Here is an 18,797-nt window from a genome sequence, read left to right as displayed (position 1 = left end):
TATTAATCGTCACCTTATTTCAGTCTCATTTGAAAGTTGTAAATTCTCGGTTATCTTCACAAACCATGGCTGCTAACAAGTTGAATCAGCAATACAAAATTGGGTTTAATTATTTATTTACAAAATACCTCATTAATCACACAGAATTACATATACAAAGAATGAATCATACCTTGATTACAAATTATGTCATAAAGGAAAACGTCCCTAGCGGACAGAACAAATATGAGCGCTGGTTACACAAAGAAAAGGGGGCTGGGTTTGAAGTGAAAGAGTGGGAAGCTTGAAGAACAAAGGGAGAAGCGATGTCTCTATCGGGCCGTAGACAGCTACTCTATCGTAAATTCAGAATCGTATTTATTCTAAATTACCGCCCATTTGGAAAAGGAAAATGCAATAAATATTTACTCTGAGCAGCGCTTCAATAGGTTGGTGGTAGATGGAAGGCCGTGTTGCCCAACAGAGTCCTTTGTCCTTTGAAGAGCGTCTCTGGTGGTGAACAGGAAACGTTGTAGTGTCGTCGTTGTGTGGTAGACGGAACACTCTGTCCGTCCTTTCCTAGCGCACGTTTACAGCGGCCGCTGCTAACTCAACGGCTAGGAGGTATCACTTCTGTAGCGAAATTGAGTTCAAAGTTCATACCATTCGCAACCAAAGCTCACGCTGAGGTTGGCTTCATTCTGTAGTTATTATCTGAATCCTTCTGACATCGGATCGTCGTCCTAATGTACCCGGAACAGGAGGTTACATTATCGTCAAGGGCTTATATAGTGGAGGGAGAAGGGTGTCTTTCATAGTTTATAGCCCATGTCTCTTCACAGGGGCGGGCCACTGATTCAGCAGAGCCTTAACCTTATGAAAACCCAAATCTCTCATTTGGTAGTTAAAATTACATTGAATCTTTTCACCAATAATTGTACATTTAAACATTTGAATTGCACAACAATTCCATGTGAATCTGATAACTATAATGTGTAGACCTTCCCAGATACAGTTTCGGTCATCCTGTCATCAGTCATAATGTCTCAGATGACAACCGAACTGACATCATATTCATTAAGTACCGACGCATATTTTCAACTGGTTCTATTACCGAAATATGGTTCCTTTCCCTCCACTTGTTTGATATTCCCAGACTCTGTTTAACAAAGGCTATTCAAGACTCCCTCTGTAGAGTCAAGAGAGAGGGAAGTGAGAAAGGTATTTATGGGGGGGGCCATAAACCTTACCCACAGGCCAACGTCATGACACCAGTCAACCTGGCCGTGCTGCTGTTCCAGTTTCAACTGTTCTGCCTGCGGCTATGGAACCCTGACCTGTTCACCGGATGTGCTACCTGTCCCAGACCTGCAGTTTTCAACTCTCTAGAGACAGCAGGAGCGGTAGAGATGCTATGAAAAGCCAACTGACATTTACTCCTGAGGTGCTGACCTATTGCACCCTCGATAACCACTGTGATTATTATTATTTGACCCTGCTAGTCATCTATGCACATTTGAACACCTTGGCCATGTTCTGTAATAATCTCCACCCTGACCACCCCTCATAGCCTGGTACCTTTTTAGGTTTCTTCCTAGGTTCTAGCCTTTCGAGGGAGTTTTTCCTAACCACCGTGCTTCTGCAGCTGCATTGCTTGCTGTTTGGGGTTTTAGGTTGGGTTTCTGTACAGCACTTTCTGACATCAGCTTATAAATAAATTTGATTGACTATGTCGGAGAAAAATATACCGGCAAATCAAAGTAAAACCAATTTTACTAGAATACAGTATCCACAGTGCATTCTGAAAGTACTTCTGTTCCTGTACATTATCACAATCACACCATGAGTCGTTAATCATGAAATATACACCACCTCCTTTCTTCTTCCCGGAGAGTTCTTTATTCCTGTCTGCGAAATGTACTGAGAACCCAGCTGGCTGTATGGACAGGGACAGTATATATATAGAGAGAGAGACATGATTCTGTGAAACAGGGTATGGAACAGTCCCTGATGTCTCTCCTCGAAGGAGATCCTCGCCCTGAGCTTGTCTACTTTATTGTCCAGGGACTGAACATTAGCGAGTAATATACTCTGAAGCGGTGGATGGTGTGCACACCTCGAGTTGGACTCAAATTCCCCTCCAAATACCTATTTTCCGCCGTCGGCATCTTGCAGCCTCTGGGACTTGGTGGGTACGAACAAAAGATCCAATTCAGGTATGTCGTAATTCTGGTTTTAATACTGGTGAGTTACCCCGCTTTGATATCCAAAATGTATTTCCGGCTGTATGTAATAATGCAAGCGTTCTGGGGTAATAATGTAAGAAAAAACACACACAAAAAAATAAAACTGCAAAGTTGATTAGAAACTAGACGCATAGTTGCCATGTCTGTCGGCACCATCTTCTTCACCATTGCCCTCTGTTCTGTTGGCGAACATGCAGTCACTGGAGAACAAACTGGATGAGCTCCGTTCGAGACTAAAAAACGAATATGCTGTACATCTTGTTTTTTTTCTATACATCATCAAGACCGGACTGCAGACTTGGGTAAGACGAATGGAGGAGGGGTGTGTCTTTTTGTTAACAATCGCTGATGCACGATCTCTAATGTTAAGGAAGTCTCAAGTTTTTGCTCGCCTGAGAAAGAATACCTCATGACAAGCTGCAGACCTTACTATTCACCACGTTTTCAACTATATTTTTCCTAGCTGTCTATTTGTCACCACAAACCAATGCTGGCACTAAGACGACACTCAACGTGCTGTATAGGGCCATAAGCTGACAAGAACATGCACATTCAGAGTCAGCATTTCTTGTGGCTGGTAAATTTTCATGCAGGGAATCAGGTTTTACCTTATTTTTACCAGCATGTCATCTGTGCAACTAGAGGCAAAAAACTCAAATCACCTTTACTACACACACAGAAACACATACAAGGCCCTTTCCTTGCCCTCACTCAGAAAATCAGACCATAACTCTATCCTCTTGCTTCCTGTTTCCAAGCAAAAACACTCTCAATACAGAAGTGGTCCGATGAATCGAATGCTAAGCTACAGGACTGTGTCGCTAGCACTGACTGGAATGTTCCGGGATTCCTCCAATAACATTGAGGAGTACACAAGATCTTTAAATGTTTGTTGCAGGACTATCCAGAAGTTCATCTGGGCAGTCCCAAAAAAGGCAGAAAGCCAGTCTTGTTCTCCCTCTACTCCAGTCCAGGATGAAGTTAATGGGGACACGCCTAGATGGAGAAACTGAAGAGTCAGTGGGAAATGTCAAACCTTTCACAGGGTAGAATAGATGGGATTTTCCTTATTGTAGACGGAGCAAGACTAAGAGCAACTAGAGAAGCAGCTCCAAAGTGTGGATGCACAGAATCTGATGGTGAAATTTCATTTACACTTTAGATTTAGTTAGCATTTATCACACTACCTAAAGTGATACAATTAGTTAATTCCACTCTTACAAGCAATGCCTGTAGAATGTTTTTTAAGTACTCATACTGAGACAGTGGTTACTGCATAACTTCTGGCTTTTCAAACTGTCTCTTTTAACACAGATTGCAAGGTTAAGCAAAATTGGTGGTAAAGGTCACAAAGGACTGTGCCAACAAGGTCATGGACAGGTATGTCATATCTTTAGAATGGATCCAATAGGAAAGTAATTTTAAAGGTATCGTTAGTGATACAAACTGTCTGCAACAAAGACAGTAAATCTCCTCAGCAGTTTGAAAGTGTTCAATTCACAAAGTACATCCTACGTGAGTTTGACTTTCAGGCTCTTTACCAATGCCTGATGGCAACGGCCATTGCGCAAAGTGGGGATTAGGAAACACACCGGTGTACTCTGTTGTCAGCGGTACCTACAAACATGTCATTATTCTGTAGTATATTAATAACTGGGTGATTTGAGCCCTGAAAGCTAATTGGCTAACAGCCATGGTATATTTAACCAGTGATCCGGGTCAACAGCATCAATGTAACAGTATAGCTTCTGTCCCTCTCCTCGCCACTACCTGGGCTTGAACCAGGGACCCTCTGCACACATCAACAACTGACACCCACAAAGCATCATTACCCATTACGCCACAAAAGCCACGGCCCTTGCAGAGCAAGGGGAACAACTACTTCAGGTCTCAGAGCGAGTGACATCACTGATTGATTCATTGATTGAAATACTATTAGCGCTATATGCTATTAGCGCACACCACCGCTAACTAGCTAGCCATTTCGGTTACATATGGAACCAGCAGATAAGGGGGGGAAACTATCTCTGGAGGATGGCCACCAAGAGAGGGGAGCTATCCACGAAGAACCATTAAGACGGTGACAAACCTGTGACTTTTGTTGTAGTTTAAAGATAATCGTATTGTGTTCCTGTTTCATCTGGAGAATAAAATGTATGTTTTTCCTGGGGAGATTTTCATTGATTATGTTGGAGTGTTTGTATTGACCAAAATCCCTCAATAGAGAACTGTGTTCAATCAAGAAAACCTACTCCTGACTCATTTATTCCACCTTTCCGCTTTAGAGTGACGCCAAATGACTTGGTCCACTCACAGTTATGATGACATTTTTATCATGGCTGTGAGTGTCATAGCCAGAAAAGTAAAGTCCTCTGGATTTTGTGGTGCCGTAACCAGACAATACATGGTTACGGTCTGTATCCAGGCACGCAGAGTTGCATTGTGCATAAGAAAATCCTTTACAACACCCTCCCATTGCTTAAAGAGTCGCTAAGGTCGGCAGGGTAGCCCAGTGGTTAGAGCATTGGACTAGTAACCAAAAGGTTGCAGGTTCAAACCCCTGAGCTGAACAAGGTACAAATCTTAACTGACTTGCCTAGTTAAATAAAGGTAAAAAAGGTTGCACAATCAAAAATGACCCTCTGTCTGTTTTAATAGGCTAGATTCTTATTTTGTCTTCTAAACCAATTATTAATTTGCATGGTGATAATTTATGTGGTCCCTTTTTGAGAAAAAATGTTTTTAGGAGCTTGGCAATTTTGAATGAGGTGATCATGTGACCTTAATGGCCTTTTAAACTATTGCAAGTTAAAAATATATATAACGGTCCGCCCAGCGTGATATTTTCTCGATTTCTGTTTTTATTTATGTCTTTGTGATTGTCTCCACTCCCCTCCAGTTGTCACTCATCTTCACCATTATCCCCTGTGTATTTATACCTGTGTTCTGTTTGTCTGTTGCCAGTTCGTCTTGTTTGTCAAGTCAACCAACGTTTTGTGTCAGCTCCTCCTTTCCCCAGTTTCTCTTTTCTCGTTCTCCTGGTTTTTGACCCTTGCCTGTCCTGATCCTGTATCCACCCGTCTGTCCACTCTGCCTGCCCCTGACCCCGATCCTGCCTGCCGTCCTGTACCTTTGCCCCACTTCTGGATTACCGACCTCTGCCTGACCTGAGTCTGCCTGCCTGCCATCCTGTACCTTTACCCCTGTTGCTGTAATAAACATTGTTACTTTGACACGGTCTGCACCTGGTTCTTGCCTTGATTCCTGATAGTACGAACTGGCCATGACTGACCCAGCAGACCCAGGCCAGCTGCGCAACGCCATCTCCACCCAGGGAGCCAACATTGGTATGCACAAGGAATTGCTTCGTGGCCTTGTGGAGGGGATCCAAACGTTGGCTGAACACCATGACCAGGCGTTAGACAGTTTTCTGGAGCAATTCCACAGGTTATCTGGGAGGCCGCCTACCAAGGTGGAAACCCCCCAGCAGCGTCGTCTCATCGGTCACTCCACCTTCTCGGGAGCCCCGCTTACCTCCTCCAGAACGCTTCAATGGAGAGCCGAGCACCTGTCGGGCGTTCCTAGCTCAGTGTGCTCTCATCTTCGAGCTTCAAGCCCTCCTCCTTCCCCTCAAATCGCTCCAAGATAGCCTACCTCATCACGCTGATGTCAAGGAGGGCTCTCACCTGGGCTACTACCGTGTGGGAACAACAGCCAGCCATATGCGTTAGTCTGGAGGGGTTCGTGGGAGAAGTGAGGAAGGACTTTCAAGCTAATCCAGCTTCGGCCGGACTCCCGCAGTGTAGCTGATCATGTGGTGGATATCCGCACGTTGGCAGCGGAGAGTGCTTGGAATCAAGAAGCACTGTTTGATATGTTCCTGCACGGCGTCTCGGAGGTGGTCAAGGACGAGCTTGCAGCCCAGGAGTTACCAATGGAGCTCGATTCCCTCATCGCTTTGACCATCCGTATCGATGGGCGATTAAGGGAATGACGAAGGGAGAGGAAATTAGATTTCGCTCGCACGCACAGGGATGCCACCATGCTGCCGAGTCGTCCCGGAAGCTGCCAATGATCTCATTACCGAGAGAACCCGAGGCTTCCCAGCCTGCCCCGAGGGCTGCCGAAGTCGGCCGAGTCACCGCTTCCTGAGCCTATGCTACTAGGCAGAGCTGGGCTGTCGCCAGCGGAACGGCAATACAGGATCGACACGAAGAGTTGTCTGTATTGCGAGACTCTCGGTCATTTTGTCCTTTAACTTCTTGGTGACAGGGGTCAGTATTTTCACGTCCGGATGAAATGCATGCCCGAATTCAACTGCCTGCTACTCAGAAGATAAGATATGCATATTATTAGTATTGGATAGAAAACACTCTGAAGTTTCTAAAACTGTTTGAATCATGTCTGTGAGTATAACATAACTTATTTAGTAGGCGAAACCCTGAGGACAAACCATTCAGATTTTTATTTTTTTGAGGTCACTCTCTTTTCAATGGGGTTTCATTGGGAATCCAGATTTCTAAGGGACCTTCTTGTAGTTCCTATCGCTTCCACTGGATGTCAGCAGTCTTTAGAAAATGGTTGAGGTTTTTCCTTTGTGTAATGCAGAAGTACAGCCACCTTGAACGAGGGTAACTTGAAGTGTACTGTTAGATAGAGGCGCGTGACCAGAAAGCTACAGTTTGTTTTCCTCCTGTATTGAACACAGATCATCCCGTCTTCAAATGTATCGATTATTTACTTTAAAAAATACCTAAAGTTGTATTACAAAAGTAGTTTGAAATGTTTTGGCAAAGTCTACAGGTAACTTTTGAGATATTTTGTAGTCACGTTGTGCAAGTTGGAACGGTGTTTTTCTGGATCAAACGCGCCAAATAAATGGACATTTTGGATATATATCGATGGAATTAATTGAACAAAATGACCATTTGTGATGTTTATGGGACATATTGGAGTGCCAACAAAAGAAGCTTGTGGCATGAGTTATATTTTTATTTCTATGTTTTGTGTCGCGCCTGCAGGGTTGAATTATGCTTCTCTCTCTTCGTTTACAATGGTGCTATCCTCAGATAAAAGCATCATTTGCTTTCGCCAAAAAGCCTTTTTGAAATTTGACATGTTGGCTGGATTCACAACAAGTGTAGCTTTAATTTGCTATCTTGCATGTGTGATTTAATGAAAGTTAGATTTTTATAGTAATTCATTTGAATTTGGCGCTCTGCATTTTCCCTGGCTTTTGGCCAGGTGCTAGCGTCCCACATATCTCAAAGAGGTTAAAGAAACCAGGCTCATCGGTAGGAGCAAGAACTCTGGTGGGCCATATGGAGAACGTTCCTGCCTCCTCTGCTCGCACCCCTTTTCAAGCCATTCTGCTGTGGGGAGACCAGTCCAAATCTCTCCGGGTTCTCATTGACTCTGGGGCGAACAAGAGGTTTTTGGACCTTACCCTGGCATCCAAGCTGAACATTCCCACTCAGCCTCTTTAGTGCCTTGGGGTCGGAGGCCGAGCAGTTGCCATACCAGGCAGTGATGCTCTCGATAGTGCAGATGTAGAACCTTTTGAGGATCTGACGTGGCCCGCTACCAAGGACTATGGGCTCTCCTTCTCCGTGGCCGACATGAGTAAGACATTTAAACGTGTTAACCCTCACAAGGCTGCCGGCCCAGAAGGCATCCCTAGCCGCCACCTCAGAGCATGCGCAGACCAGATGGCTGGAGTGTGTACGGACATATTCCCTATCCCAGTCTACTGTCCCCTCATGCTTCAAGATGTCCACCATTGTTCTTGTACTCAAGAAATCAAAGGTAACTGAACTAAACTTCTGTCATCATGAAGTGCTTTGAGAGACTAGTCAAGGATCATATCATCTCTACCTTACCTGACACTCTAGACCCACTTCAATTAGCTTAGCGCAGTGCGATGCAATCGCTGCACACTGCCCTATCCCATCTGGGCAAAATACCTACGTAATAATTCATACCTACGCTATTCATTGACTATAGCTCAGCATTCAACTCCAACTCAATCATCAAGTTTGCAGTCGACACAACATTAGTATCCCTGATTACCAACAATGACGAGACAGCCTACAGGGAGGAGGTGAGGGCCCAGGAAGTGTGGTGTCAGGAAAATAACCTCTCACCCAACGTCAACAAAACAAATGAGTATACAGTATTCTACTGTATCTAACTCTGACATTGCTCGCCAAAAATATTTATATTTTTATCCTTTACTTTAGATTTGTGTGTATTATTGTGAAATTGTTCAATATTACTGTTAGATATTACTACAGTGTTAGAAACACAAGCATTTAGCTACACCCGCAATAACATCTTCTGTGTGACAAATAAAATGTTATTATATTCTTTTATTTGACTTGACCACACCGCTCACGTCGCGTGCGCAAGTGTTGTAAAATAAATGTACGCATAGATGTTATTCAATAATTGCACCCACACTGCTCGCACACATCTGCAGAGCCAGGCGCTAAAATAGAACTCTCTCACATCTCCTCATTGGCTATTAGGAGCATATACCCACGTAGGTGATTGAAAGATGAACTGAGGTCCACACTCCAACAGATAGTGGTAATACACCTTAAAATTGGTTGCCAACCGCCATATTACGTCGAAAGAAGAAGAAGAAGCCAAAAGGAGGAGAGATTACTAGAAACAAACTCAGTTTACCCTTTTATCTGTGGATTCATTGTCGAGTAGAGGAGCTTGTGCATTTCAGGTAAAATAACAACCCAATGTTGATATCCCAGGACAAATTAGCTAGCAACAGCAAGCTAGCTAGCTAAATTGCTATAAATGGTTAATGCTTTTTGACCTGTCCCCAAAATAATATAGTTGGTTCAGAGTTTGTTGTGATATTTCAACCTGCGTGTCCTAATTGCATCTGGTGTGGGTGGACAAAATCAACACGCACGCGTGCGGTCTGGTCAGCATGTAAGAAATAGGAGAAGTGACGTGTTATCTCTAATTGGCTACAACATAAATCATGTCATACTGCTGGAGGCCTCCCCTCATGTTGGGCTCACTCTGAGACACTCTTAACTCCTGCCCCATGAGTAGCAGTGTTCTATTCAGGTTTGACTTCTTCCCCCACATACCACTTTTTTCTACAGGAAGCAGCTCTCTGTCTATCGTTGTGTGAAATGCACCTTGTCTATATTTTGCGCTTAGTAGCGCAATCTTGTCACATACACTGAGTGTACAAACATTAGGAACACCTTCCTAATATTGAGTTGCACCCCCTTTTGCCCTCAGAACAGACTCAATTTGTCAGAACATGGACTCTACAAGGTGTCAGAAACATTCCCTAAGGATGCTGGCCCATGATGACTCCAATCTTTCCCACAGTTGTGTCAAGTTGGCTGGATGTCCTTTGGGTGGTGGACCATTCTTGATACACGGGAAACTGTTGAGCTTGAAAATCCCAGCAGCGTTTTAGTTGTTGACACACTCAAACCGGTGTGCCTGGTACCTACTGCCATACCCTGTTCAAGGGCACTTAAATATTTTGTCTTGCCCATTCACCCTCTGAATGGCACACATACTCAATCCATGTCTCCGTTGTCTCAAGGCTTAAAAATCCTTCTTTAACCTGTCACCTCCCCTTCATCTACACCGACTGATGTAGATTTAACAAGTGACATTAATATGGGATCATAGCTTTCATCTGGATTCACCTGGTCAGTCAGTGTTCCTAATATTTCGCAAACTCGGTGTACATAGTCACCTCCTACAATAGCCAAGCATTAAATTAAATGGAATAAGAAAAGCATTTATCTTCAGAGTTCAGACCTAAGTATTTTTCCACCTAATTGGCCTGAACCATTCCAAACCACTCCCACACTCCTTCTGTATGAATAACTCATAATCCTTATGTTATCTCTCTCTCAGCGAAGGGCCACTTAATGCTGCCATTAACTGTACACAAAGCCCAGCTCCAATGTGAAATCTGAGAGGCAAGTATTGTGTCTAGGGCTTCTCCCTTGTCATGTCTGTCTACCAATTGAAAATATTGAGGGCTATCAAGGTGTAAAGGCTCGACCCAGTTTGCTACCATGTCATTAGCGTGTCACTAATGGTCTGTTACAAATCCCTGGGAAAATTGTTTGCATCCTTAATTATTCATACATTGGCAATCTCTATCAACATTCCACCAAGGTCACCCTCAGCTTCACACGCACACACACACACACACACACACACACACACACACCTGTTCTATCGTATTTCAGTACCCGTTGATTGACATGTAGCCTATAGCTGCAAATAATTTGAAAAAAATTATTTGCCATGAATACCTGTAAATTGCACAACAAAGTTACGGATTTACGAAAGGCCTTCACAAGAAAAGAGTGCGTGCATTGTGCACATTTACGCATGTGCTCGCTCTCTCCCTCTCCTTTCTCTCTCTCCCTCTCAAAACACACACGGAGAGTGATTCTGGACCCACATACAGACTCCATAATATCAACTCATGAAACGCGACTGCTCTGCAAAATGTAAAGAATTCCACATCATCTGCATACAGACTCCATAATATCGTAATTCACTCACCGCCACTGCTTTATACCTGTTGCTGGCTCTCCCCTCCAGTACTGGCATAGAATGAATGCAGAGCAAGAGGTGATATGCCAAGACGCTACAGTAAACCCAAGGAAGCAGCATCATCTTTTGATTCGGAGCAGACTCGTAGTTTGACTGGGCTGGAGCACACTTTGGGGGATAGCAAGGGCTCAAGAAATTAATGACGGAGAAGTGTCTCGCAAGGGGATTTTATACTCCCTAATTTCTTTGTTCTCTTTCTTCAAATTACAAGTTTTTATGGGTCTAAGTGATAAATTCACATGCGCCCACGTGATTTAACCCCTTGCCAGCTGCATCCATGTCCTCAAGCGCCTTCTGAACCTTCTCTTTTAAAATACCTTAAGCATAAACTCAGTGTGCTAATGTAGTCTCTAGGCTAACAGACCACTAGAGTTACAACCTGGTCTCTGTCACGCCTTGGTCATTGTATTTTGTGTTTTGTTATATGTTTGGGTAGGCCAGGGTGTGACATGGGTTTATATGTTGTTTTCGTATTGGGGTTTGTAGTATTTGGGATCGCGGCTAATTAGGGGTGTTGTATAGGCTTGGCTACCTGAGGCGATTCTCAATCAGAGTCAGGTGATCCTCGTTGTCTCTGATTGGGAACCGTATTTAGGGAGCCATAGTTTCGCTTTGTATTTCGTGGGTGTTTGTTCCTGTCTCTGTGTTGTAGTCACCAGATAGGCTGTAATTAGTTTCACGTTCCGTTCTGTTGTTCTTGTAGTTAGTATCAGTTATTTCATGTACCGCGTTCTTTCATTGAAGTCATGAGTAACCAACATGCTGCATTTCGGTCCGACTCTCTTCTTTCAACAGACGAAAGCTGTTACAGAAACACCCACCTCTCACGGACCGAGCAGTGTGTAAACTGGCTACGACAGCGACGGTTTCAGGAGCGAAAGGAGGACGTTATGGACAGCAGAGGCATGGAGTATACGACGTGGGAGGAAATCGACAGGTGGGCGGCCGACCCGGAGAGAGTGCAGGAGCCCGCCTGGGATTCCCTGCAGCAATGCGAAGAGGGCTACAGGCGAATGGATTCAAAAAGGAAAACACGGCGACGCAGAGCGAAAACCGAAAGTAACCCCCAATTATTTATTGGGGGAGAGCGCAGAGAGAGAGTGGCTGAGTCAGGAGTCAGACCTGAGCCTACTCTCCCTGTTAATTGTGAGGAGCAGCAATATAAGGACTTCTGGTCTTGGGAGATGATATTAGACGGAAAAGGACCCTGGGCTCAGCCTGGAGAATATCGCCGTCCCAAGGAAGAAATAGATGCGGCTAAAGCGGAGAGGCGCTGGTATGAGGAGGCAGCACGGCGACGCGGTTGGAAGCCGGAAAAGCAGCCCAAAAAAAAATATTGGGGGGGGGCTAGGGAGTATGTTTATGCCAGGTAGGAGACCAAACTCCCTGTGCTCACCGTTGGGCTAGAGAGACCGGGCAGGCACCGTGTTATGCTATGGAGCGCACGGTGTTTCCAGTGCGGGTGCAGAGCCAGGTGCGGCACATACCAGCCCTTCCTATTGGCCGGGCTAGAGTGAGCATCGAGCCAGGTAATCTTGGGCAGGCTCGGTGCTCAAGAGCTCCAGTGCGCCTGCACGGTCCGGTCTATCCAGAGCCACCTTCACACACCAGTCCTCCGGTAGCAGCTCCCCGCACCAGGCTTCCTGTGCGTGTCCTCGATCCAGCATCACCAGTTCCAGCACCACGCACCAGGCCTCCAGTGCGCCTCGTCTGTTCAGCGCAGCCAGCGCTTTTCTCCTCTCCTGCGCTGTCGGAGTCTCCAGTCTGCCCAGCGCCGCCAGTGCTCCCAGTCTGCCCAGCGCCGCCAGTGCTCCCAGTCTGCCCAGCGCCGCCAGTGCTCCCAGTCTGCCCAGCGCCACCAGACAACCAGTCTCTTCCAGATCTGCCAGACAACCAGTCTCTTCCAGATCTGCCAGACAACCAGTCTCTTCCAGATCTGCTTGTCAACCTGAATCTTCCAGTTCCGCCAGCCAGGTTTTACCGGAGCCTACTACCTGCCTGGGCTTCCTCTCAGTACTGGGCTTCCTCTCAGTACTGGGCTTCCCCTCAGTACCGGGCTTCCACTCAGTACCGGGCGTCCCCTCAGTCCCGGGCTGCCCCTCAGTCCCGGGCTGCCACTCAGTCCCGGACTGCTTCTGTCCCGAGCTGCCCCTCTGTCCCGAGCTGCCCCTCTGTCCCGAGCTGCCCCTCAGTCCCGGGCTGCCCCTCTGTCCCGAGCTGCCCCTCTGTCCTGAGATGCCCCTCTGTCCTGAGATGCCCCTCTGTCCTGAGATGCCCCTCTGTCCTGAGATGTCCCGAGCTGCCCCTCTGTCCCGAGCTGCCCCTCAGTTATGTGGGGATCTGGGTGAGGACTATTAGGCCATGGTCGGCGGAGAGGGTGGATTATCCCAGGACGCGAAGGGGAGGAACTAGGACATTTATGGAGTGGGGTCCATGTCCCGAGCCAGAACTGCCACCATGGACAGACGCCCACCCGGACCCTCCCTATGCTCTTGATGTGCGTCCGGGAGTCCGCACCATAGGGGGGGGGGGGGGTTCTGTCACGCCTTGGTCATTGTATTTTGTGTTTTGTTATATGTTTGGGTAGGCCAGGGTGTGACATGGGTTTATATGTTGTTTTCGTATTGGGGTTTGTAGTATTTGGGATCGCCGCTAATTAGGGGTGTTGTATAGGCTTGGCTGCCTGAGGCGATTCTCAATCAGAGTCAGGTGATCCTCGTTGTCTCTGATTGGGAACCGTATTTAGGGAGCCATAGTTTCGCTTTGTATTTCGTGGGTGTTTGTTCCTGTCTCTGTGTTGTAGTCACTAGATAGGCTGTAATTAGTTTCACGTTCCGTTCTGTTGTTTTTGTAGTTAGTATCAGTTATTTCATGTACCGCGTTCTTTCATTAAAGTCATGAGTAACCAACACGCTGCATTTCGGTCCGACTCTCTTCTTTCAACAGACGAACGCCGTTACAGTCTCAGAGCATTTCATATTATTCTGTACGTAAATCCAAGACACTCCATTTAGTATGATGTCAGGTTCCGTATGGTATGTATTCATTTGAGACCACCATTTGTATAATATGTTACGAATTTGCAAAATGTACAATATGTTACAAATTCCAATTTGTTTTTGCTAACGTTAGCTAGGTGGCTAACTTTAGCTGCTGACTAACATTAGCTAGGCTAGTAGTTAGGGTTAAAGTTAAGTTTAGAGGATTAGGGGAAGGGTTAGCTAAAAGGGTTAGGGGTTAGGTTTAGGGTTAGCTAACATGCTAAGTAGTTACAAAGTAGCTAAAAAGTAGTAAGTAGTTGCAAAGTTGATAATTAGCTAAGTTGTTTGTGAGGAGATTCGAACATGCAACCTTTGGGCTGCTAGATGTTTGCATTATACACCTACCCATCCATCCCGAAAAAACCATCATCCTTTTGATTTTGCCTTAAGAAACCTTCTGTCTTAAGTAATCATAACAAACGTAACATATCATACTCATTTGATTGTCCCAGATTTACATTTACTATGTTATGTTTAGTCTGAGACCAGGCTGTAGAGTTTGATAGGTTGGAGACATGTTATTTATAACAAGTTTATTGCCCTTGATTTATAGATTATTTTGATGGAGATTTGTTTTTATAACTCAAGATGTTTACTTGCAAAGATACTTTTTCCAGTTTTTAGGTTTGCCTATTAAATGTCCAATGCAGCCATTTTGATCTCATTATTAAATCATTTCTGTGTAACAATGAAGTACAGTACCTTACTTTGATTGATAACAATTAAAATGGTCAAAAATAGCAAGAAGCAAGAACTTTGCTAGGGCTGTCTGATAGTGGTCTGAGTCGGGAGGGGGGACCTGAAATCTAGTTGTTATTGGTAGAGAGGTATGGGACCCTCTTTCTTATTGGTCTATGAACATCACCAAGCAGGCTAAAACTCCATCCCTCCAAAACAGGCAGAAATTTCAGGCAGCCTTTTCAAACAGCTCTTGTACTAAAAGGGCAGTTTTATCATTATTCCACCCTCATAGTGTGGAAATACATACTGAATAAAATATAAAAGCAGTATGTAAAGTGTTGGCCCCATGTTTCATGAACTGAAATAAGAGATCGCAGAAATGTTTCATATGCACAAAAAGCTTATTTCTGTTCGTGAGTATTTCTCCTTTGCCAAGATAATCCATCCACCTGATAGGTTTGGCATATCAAGAAGCTGTTTAAACAGTATGAACATTATAGAGGTGCACCTTGTGCTGGGGATAATAAAATGCCATTCTAAAATGAGCAGTTCTGTCATGCATCACAATGCCACAAATGTCTCAAGTTTTGATTGAGCGTGCAATAGGCATGCTGACTGCCGGAATGTCTACCAGAGCTGTTGCCAGAGAATTTACTGTTCCTTTCTCTACCATAAGCAGCCTCCAACTTGTTTTAGAGAATTTGGCAGTTCATCCTACCGGCCTTACAACCGCAGATCACGTGAAACCACACCAGCCCAGGACTGCCACATCCAGCGTCTTCACCTGCGGGATCGTCTTAGACCCGAACAGCTGATGAAGCTGTGGGATTCCACAACCAAAAACCAAAGAATTTCTGCACAAACTGTCAGAAACCGTCTCAGGGAAGCTCATCTGCGTGCTCGTCATCCTCACCAGGTTCTTGACCTGACTGCAGTTCGGCGTCTTCAGTAGGCAAAGGCACATCTTCGATGGCCACTGGCACACTGGAGAAGTGGGCTCTTCATGTATGAATCCCGGTTTCAACTGTACCGGTGTGAGAGAAAAGTGACGTATTTACCTGATTTGTTCAATATTATTAGTGAACAATTATATGCTTACCAATAGTAAGACATTTCTACTCTACCAATAACGTGCCTCTGAGAAAGGATGGTTCCTCTCTTCCACGTTCAGTTCCCGCAGCTGGTCTAGGCGCGTTGTCAAGCACATAGGATGCAGAAAAACTTGACGAACAGAATAGACCTGTATTGTTTCCAATCTTGTGTTGCCCAATCGCCTGCCCGAATAGGCTACAGAGAATGGGGTTGTAATTTCAATCACTGAATCAAATATGAATAATATGGATATGAACTGAATATATGCTTGTCAACAACAGCCAGTGTTTGTTTCATTACCTGTAGCCTAATCTGACGGACTGTTACCTAAATCTAATGCATTCAAATAATAGCTGATTGGCAATTGCGATAGAGCTGTGACCATGATCACAATTGATAACTGTTAATTTAATTAACTTAACCATTAATAAATGCATAATAAAACAAGGCTACAACATTAAATTGAAGTTAATATAATAATAATAATAATAATAATATAATAATATAATAATAATAATAATATAATAATTATAATAATATAATAATATAATAATAATAATAATATAATAATAATAATAATAATATAATAATAATAATAATAATAATATAATAATAATAATAATAATATAATAATATAATAATAATAATAATATAATATAATAATAATAATAATAATATAATAATATAATAATAATAATATAATAATATAATAATAATATAATAATAATAATATAATAATAATAATAATAATAATAATATAATAATAATAATAATATAATAATAATAATATAATAATATAATAATAATAATAATAATATAATAATAATAATAATATAATAATAATAATAATAATAATATAATAATAATAATATAATAATATAATAATAATAATATAATAATAATAATAATAATAATATAATAATAATAATAATATAATAATAATAATAATAATATAATAATAATATAATAATAATAATAATAATATAATAATAATAATATAATAATAATAATAATAATATAATAATAATAATATAATAATAATAATATAATAATAATAATAATAATATAATAATAATAATAATAATATAATAATAATAATAATAATATAATAATAATAATAATAATAATACTATAATAATAATAATATAATAATAATAATAATAATAATAATATAATAATAATATAATAATAATAATATAATAATAATAATAATAATATAATAATAATAATATAATAATAATAATAATAATAATATATGCCATTTAGCAGACGCTTTTATCCAAAGCGACTTACAGTCATGTGTGCATATACATTCTACGTATGGGTGGTCCCGGGGATCGAACCCACTACCCTGGCGTTACAAGCGCCATGCTCTACCAACTGAGCTACACAGGACCACGTGATCAGGCCTACCACTGTTGTGTCATTGGCAAACTTGATGATGGTGTTGGAGTCATGCCTGGCCATGCAGTCATGAGTGAACAGGGAGTACAGGAGGGGACTGAGCATGCACCCCTGAGGGGACCCCGTGTTGAGTATCAGTGTGGCGGATGTGTTGTTACCTACACTTACCACCTGGGGGCGGCCCGTCAGGAAGTCCTGGATCCAGTTGCAGAGGGAGGTGTTTAGTCCCAGGGTCCTTAGCTAAGTGATGAGTTTTGAGGGCACTATGGTGTTGAACGCTGAGCTGTAGTCAATGAATAGCATTCTCACATAGGTGTTCCTTTTGTCTAGGTGGGAAAGGGCAGTGTTGAGTGCAATAGCGATTGCATCATCTGTGGATCTGTGCAAATTGGAGTGGGTTTGTGGGATAATGGTCTGAAGTTATAAGCAGAAAGTGAATTTCCAACAGAGGTTGGTAATAAAATATAGAATAACACCAATAACTAACAGTAATAAGGAGATAATTATCATGTTTGTTTAGTTTTATTTTCTAAACCTTACAAAGTGACATTGGCAAAGACATTGATGGAAATGGTTGATGTGAGCTTTTGAGTGTTGACAGTATATGAATGGTATTATGTTATTAGTGGTTTTTGGATAGCACTCTAATAATGACATGTTATGGTAAATTGAAGAAGCTGACGTTTCCATACCAGGTTAAATGATGAATAGAGGGGTTGAGCCTTGAGACCTTGAGACCGACAAAATGGTTAAGCCGCAAGTGAAGGTGAGTAGTGCTCACTGAACTCAAACAGACTGTAAGGGTCAAAATGGGAAATTTGAAGTAGAAGTATGAATTGTTGAGTGGAGATGGTTTGTTTTTACAATTTCCAATTATTATTACTACATTTTATAGTTTGGGTAACACCACTGAATTTAAGCAAAGAAGGTAATGTCATTTAAAACAATCTACGAGGGACAGTGTTTAAAATTAAGGTAGATCCATATAAACGTTTTAGTACCGATATTAAGCTGATAAACCAGCAAAAATAAATGGAAGGTTCTAACAGATTTGTTAAACAACAGGTTTTATTTTTTGACTACATTAATGCAACAGGTAAGAATAAGATTGGTATGGTAAACCGGAAAGGGATTCTGGGATTTGTTTTGTTTTTAAAGGTGTTTATTCCACTTATGGGACACTGATGTGTCTTAAGTAAGATGTTTTCTTCCAGGACTGATGGAAGTCTACTAGTTGTTAAGGGAGCTCCCAAATTAAGTAAGGCCTGGCTATTTTTGTTTGTTTTTACCCTACGTTTTGAATATGTGTTAGTGCAGTTAACACTGTGTTCAATATATCGTAAGGAGTCTATTTCATTTGGTTTAGTTTGTTTTTCACAGGTTAGAAAGGATACACCTTAAAGGGCACACAAATGGAATTTTCTGAAGTTCTTATTTTATGACCATGACAAGGACCAAGAGGGTGCGCTACCCCTGAATGAGGCACAACTGTCGCTCTGGATAAGAGCGTCTGCTAAATGACTTAAATGTAAATGTAGTCAATTAGACTATTCCTTGAATTACCTTATGGGAAACAATTAAGTTAAGATGGAGTTATCAAGGGTTCAAATTTGATTTGTTATTTTGATTTAACAGGCAGTGTTGATGTTTGTTATCTTGGGTCGCATGAATCACAATGTGTGTCCACCTGTCCTCTGAGGCCTTTTGGTAAATATGCAAATCGATTTTCTTA

The sequence above is a fragment of the Oncorhynchus gorbuscha genome, unplaced genomic scaffold (genome assembly GCF_021184085.1).
Source record: "Oncorhynchus gorbuscha isolate QuinsamMale2020 ecotype Even-year unplaced genomic scaffold, OgorEven_v1.0 Un_scaffold_403:::fragment_2:::debris, whole genome shotgun sequence".
Lineage (NCBI taxonomy): Eukaryota > Metazoa > Chordata > Actinopteri > Salmoniformes > Salmonidae > Oncorhynchus > Oncorhynchus gorbuscha.
This window is presented reverse-complemented; position numbering follows the sequence as displayed.